We start from the raw sequence: 6,553 nt of genomic DNA on the forward strand, positions 1-6,553 counted from the left end.
CATAACCCCACACTCACGTTGAGGATGAACAAGAGTAGCCATAGCCGAACGTCAAAGATGAGACACAGAGTACACAGTGAAAAACGCATAATGCGAATCCATATAGGTGGCAATTTGTTGAAAACTAAGTAAAACACATATTCATAACCCCATTCTTATTGAACCTCACGTTGAGATTGAACAGGAGTAGCCGAACCCGAACGTCAAGGACTAGACACAGAGTACATTGTGAAAAACGCATAATGCGAATCCATATAGGTAACATACTCAAAGTGCATTGTAAAAAAAAACGCATAATGCAAATCCATATAGGTGACAATTTGTTGAAAACTAAGTAAAACACGTATCCATAACCCCACTCTTATTTAACCTCACGTTGAGATTGAACAAGAGTAGCCGAAGCCGAACGTCAAACGCATAATGCGAATCCATATAGGTAATATACACAAAGTACATTGTGAAAAACGCATAATGCGAATCCATATAGGTGACAATTTGTTGAAAACTAATTAAAACACATATCCATAACCCCACTCTTATTTAACCTCACGTCGAGATTGAACAAGAGTAGCCGAAGCCGAACGTCAAGGACGAGACACAGAGTACACTGTTAAAAACGCATAATGCGAATCCATAAAGGTAACATACACAAAGTGTATTGTAAAAAAAAAGCATAATGCGAATCCATATACGTGAAAATTTGTTGAAAAAACTAAGTGAAAAAACATATTCATAATCCCACCCTTATTCAACCTCAAGTTGAGATTAAACAAGAGTAGCTGAAGCCGAACGTCAAAGACGAAACACAGAGTACACTGTGAAAAGCGCATAATGCGAATCCATATAGGTGACACACACAAAGTACATAGTAAAAAAAAAAATGCATGATGCGAATCCATATAGGTGGAAGTTTGTTGAAAAACTAAGTAAAACACATATTCATAACCCCACACTCACGTTGAGGATGAACAAGAGTAGCCAAAGCCGAACGTCAAAGACGAGACACAGAGTACACTGTGAAAAACGCATAATGCGAATCCATATAGGTGACAATTTGTTGAAAACTAAGTGAAACACTTATTCATAACCCCACTCTTATTTAACCTCACGTTGAGATTGAACAAGAGTAGCCGAAGCCAAACGTCAAGGACGAGCCACAGAGTACACTGTGAAAAAAAAGCTAAAATGCGAATCCATATAGGTAACATACACAAAGCACATTGTATAAAACGCATAATGCGAATCCATATAGGTGACAATTTGTTGAACACTAATTAAAACAAATATTCACCTCATGATGAAGTTGAATAAGAGTAGCCGATTATCTCGGAGAAGTGAAAAGTCAACTACGCCATAGCTCCGGTTAGCGCAGCGAGGGCTAAAATACTGTGAAGGGGGCCCTGGTGCTTCACAGGCTCCGTTTGCGGTTAGGTTCTTATTAGACCCCCCTAACCATTCATTCGTAGGCACGGTAAGCATAAAGCCGCATCACACCAAGAATTAGGGGTCACCTGTATGGTGGACTTTTACCACTGGAACAGGCAATCCGTAATGTTATTCTTAGCCAGATAACCAGCTGCCGACACCACACGGCTATCTAGGCTGTTCGTGGAGAGAAGTTGACATTGACTTTACGTCAACTCTCAATGTGACCGAACAGCTCGAAAAAAGAGTCAGTTATATCAATGTTTTGCGCTATATGACACAATAAATCTGATTCGGCACCAAAAAATTATGCACCATGCAGCAATTCTGCTTCAATTATTTTTATCTATGGTTCAGTTCAGAATATTTCATTTGGATATTTGATTATGGCATTTTATGGTTTCATATAAAATAAATTTGAATTTATTTTGTTGAGACTGAACGTATTTTATTATTTCATGTGATTGTTTGAATAAAACTAGATCTAGAGAATTCCGCAGGCATCGAGATTAAGTAGCTTAAAAAAAGTTTTAACTAATGCCAACTTTCTTTTATAGCAGTTTGCACATGGATTTCGAAAGGTTTTGGTGCCAATATGTTGTTCAGGTTTTGGCAGATTCTGATCTTGAATTTCGTCTTACATTTACATGTAAAAACCATTGCAAGAGTGGGCCAACTAGGCAGATGCTACTCTTCAAAAGGTTTTGGTGTAAGCGATCGAGAAGGAAATGCCTTGGCTGGGGTTTTATTGTAGTAGAATTCAAATACTCTTGTAGCAATTCATAAAACTCAAAATGTTACTTGGGTATAGCCTTTACCGTATACTTAGTATACGAGAAAGGCAAAAATGGTATAATTTTCGATCCCATAGTCCGATATTGCCAATTTTCAATAAGAAACAACGGGACAGGATTCTACGTCGAATGCAACTTGTTGTCAGCAAATCGGTTGAAGATAAGTGCCCGAAAAATGAGTGACATTTTTTACGCGATTTTTTCGTATGAATTTGTATTTTGGCCATAACTTTCGATCCCATAGTCCGATCTGGCCAATTTCAAATAGGAAATAATGGGACAGGATTCTGCGTCGAATGCAACTTGTTGCGAGCAAATCGGTTGAAGATAAGTGCCCGAAAAATGAGTGACATTTTTTACGCGATTTTTTCGTATGAATTTGTATTTTGGCCATAACTTTCGATCCCATAGTCCGATCTGGCCAATTTCAAATAGGAAACAATGAGACAGGATTCTGCGTCGAATGCAATTTGTTGCGAGCAAATCGGTTGAAGATAAGTGCCCGAAAAATGAGTGACATTTTTTACGCGATTTTTCCGTATGAATTTGTATTTTGGCCATAACTTTCGATCCCATAGTCCGATCTGGCCAATTTCAAATAGGAAATAATGGGACAGGATTCTGCGTCGAATGCAACTTGTTACGAGCAAATCGGTTGAAGATAAGTGCCCGAAAAATGAGTGACATTTTTTACGCGATTTTTTCGTATGAATTTGTATTTTGGCCATAACTTTCGATCCCATAGTCCGATCTGGCCAATTTCAAGTAGGAAACAATGAGACAGGATTCTGCGTCGAATGCAACTTGTTGCGAGCAAATCGGTTGAGGGTAAGTGCCCGAAAAATGAGTGACATTTTTTGAGTAGTTTTGCGCACACACACACACACACATACACACACACATACACACACACATACACACACACACACACACACACACAGACATCACCTCAATTCGTCGAACTGAGTCGATTGGTATATAACACTATGGGTCTCCGGGCCTTCTATAAAAAGTTTGATTTTGGAGTGATCATATAGCCTTTACGTATACTTAGTGTATGAGAAAGGCAAAACGTTTCGCTATTCTGAGAAATACCATCTTTGAGAAAAATTTGTCAAAGTTGGATCCCATTTTGAAATCCTTTTGGAAATTAACGAAAATTCTTAAAAAACCTCAAAAGCCAATTTCATCGCTTAAAGAGGGAAATAAAATGTTTATTAACAAATGGCGAAAAGGCGCAAAAACTTGCTCAGCAATTCAAGAGTGCCTATAATTTTAGTCTAGGTTTCACTAGTCCTATTGAGGATCAGGTTACACGAAGCATCGAAGACATTCTCAACCAAGATAATGTTTTTGACCCTTCGTTGGGAACTAATTTGGATGAAGTGAGATCTATTACTAGAAAATTTAAAAATATGAAGCCCCGGGTGATGATGGTATTTTCTACATACTTATCAAAAAACTTCCTGAGAGCTCTTTATCCTTTTTGGTTAATTTATTTAACAAATGTTTTCAATTGGCATATTTCCCTGGTAAATGGAAAACGCCAAAGTTGTTCCAATTTTGAAGCCGGACAAAAATCCAGCTGAGGCTTCTAGTTATCGCCCAATCAGTTTGCTTTCTTCAATAAGCAAACTGTTTGAAAAGATTATTTTAAATAGAATGATGGTTCATATTAATGACAATTCTATTTTTGCTGATGAGCAATTTGGTTTTCGCCATGGGCATTCAACCACTCATCAGTTATTAAGAGTTACGAACTTAATTCGGCTCAACAAATCTGAAGGATATTCGACTGGAGTTGCTCTTCTTGATATAGAGAAAGCATTTGACAGTGTTTGGCATGAAGGTTTGATTGTAAAATTGATGAATTTTAATTTTCCTCTGTACATTATTAAACTGATCCAAAATTATTTATCAGATCGCTCACTGCAGGTAAACTACCAGAATTCTAAATCTGATAGATTACCTGTAAGAGCTGGTGTTCCCCAAGGCAGCATACTGGGGCCCATTTTGTATAACATTTTTACTTCTGACTTACCTGATTTACCACCAGGGTGTCAAAAATCTTTGTTTGCAGATGATACAGGTCTGTCAGTCAAAGAGCGAAGCCTTCGTGTCATTTGCAGTAGATTGTAAAAAGTTTGGATATTTTCTCCACTTACTTGCAAAAATGGAAAATTTCCCCGAATGCTTCCAAAACTCAGCTTATAATTTTCCCACATAAGCCGAGAGCTTCTTATTTGAAACCTTCTAGCAGACATATTGTCACTATGAATGGGGTTCCAATTAATTGGTCTAGCGAAGCTAAATATTTAGGACTTCTGCTAGATCAAAAATTAACTTTTAAAAATCACATTGAAGGCCTTCAAGCCAAATGTAATAAATATATTAAGTGTCTATATCCACTTATAAACAGAAAATCAAAACTTTGTCATAAGAACAAACTTTTGATTTACAAACAAATTTTTAGACCTGCCATGTTGTATGCTGTGCCAATATGGACTAGTTGCTGCAATACCAGAAAGAAGGCACTTCAGAGGATTCAAAATAAAATTCTGAAAATGATTCTGAAGTTTCCTCCGTGGTATAGTACCAATGAACTTCATAGAATTTCTAATATTGAGACATTGCAATAAATGTCCAACAACATAATTTCCAATTTTAGACAAAAATCGTTGCAATCTTCTATTGCAACGATTAGCTCCTTGTACCCTTAGTATAAATTAGGTTGAGTTTAGTTTAAGTAGAAAACATTGTAATTCCTACATGGTTCAATTCAACCAGAGGAAATATTCTAACTGCCAGAGGCAATTGAAATGTATTAATAATAACTAAAAATGTAACATAGCAAATAAGGATGATAGTGTTAAGAAAACACGGAACACCTAGTCTAAGAGATGAATGCATGTATTAGATAATTAGCAAATAAAATTAGTTAAAAAAAAAAAAAAAAAAGATTTGTTGAACTTGTGTTGCTTGGGGAATAGATGAAGTCTAAGTGCTAAAAAAGTGAGCTAGATTTTTTTTAACACTTTTTCACAATAAATAGTAATATGATCATAACATCTAAGCCCATAGTCCAATCTGCCCAATTTTCAATAAGAAAATATGAGACATTCTGCGTCGAATGAAATTTAAAGCGAGCAAATCAGTTGATGAAGAGTGCCTGAAAAATGAGTGACATTTTTTTAGCGATTTTTCCATGAAAAAACCCTGATTAATCCACCTAGCGGTGATGGTGCCTTTCTCGTGCATTATAAAAATAGTATTTTGGCCATTACTCTTGATCCCATAGTTCGATCTGGCCAGTTTTCAATAGGAAACAATGGGAGAGTATTCTGCGTCGAATGCAACTTGTTGCGAGTAAATCGGTTGAGGATAAGTACCTAAAAAATGAGTGACATTTTTTTTTTGGGCGGGTGCGCACAGACACACACACACACATACACACACACACACACACACACACACACACATACACACAGACATCACCTCAATTCGTCGAACTGAGTCGATCGGTATATAACTCTATGGGTCTCCGGGCCTTCTATAAAAGTTTCTTTTTGGAGCGATCATATAGCCTTTACCGTATACTTAGTATACGAGAAAGGCAAAAATGGTATAATTTTCGATCCCATAGTCCGATATGGCCAATTTTCTATAGGAAACAACGGGACAGGATTCTACGTCGAATGCAACTTGTTGTGAGCAAATCGGTTGAGGATAAGTGCCCGAAAAATGAGTGACATTTTTTACGCGATTTTGGCCATAACTTTCGATCCCATAGTCCGATCTGGCCAATTTCAAATAGGAAATAATGGGACAGGATTCTGCGTCGAATGCAACTTGTTGCGAGCAAATCGGTTGAGGATAAGTGCCCGAAAAATGAGTGACATTTTTTACGCGATTTTTTCGTATGATTTTGTATTTTGGCCATAACTTTCGATCCCATAGTCCGATCTGGCCAATTTCAAATAGGAAACAATGAGACAGGATTCTGCGTCGAATGCAACTTGTTGCAAGCAAATCGGTTGAGGATAAGTGCTCGAAAAATGAGTGACATTTTTTACACGATTTTTTTGTATGAATTTGTATCTTGGCCATTACTTTCGATCCCATAGTCCGATCTGGCCAATTTCAAATAGGAAACAATGGGACAGGATTCTGCGTCGAATGCAACTTGTTGCGAGCAAATCGGTTAAGGATAAGTGCCCGAAAAATGAGTGACATTTTTTACGCGATTTTTTCGTATGAATTTGTATTTTGGCCATAACTCTCGATCCCATAGTCCGATCTGGTCAACTTCAAATAGGAAACAATGGGACAGGATT

This window comes from Armigeres subalbatus, chromosome 3, assembly GCF_024139115.2.
Source record: "Armigeres subalbatus isolate Guangzhou_Male chromosome 3, GZ_Asu_2, whole genome shotgun sequence".
Taxonomy (NCBI): Eukaryota; Metazoa; Arthropoda; class Insecta; order Diptera; family Culicidae; genus Armigeres; species Armigeres subalbatus.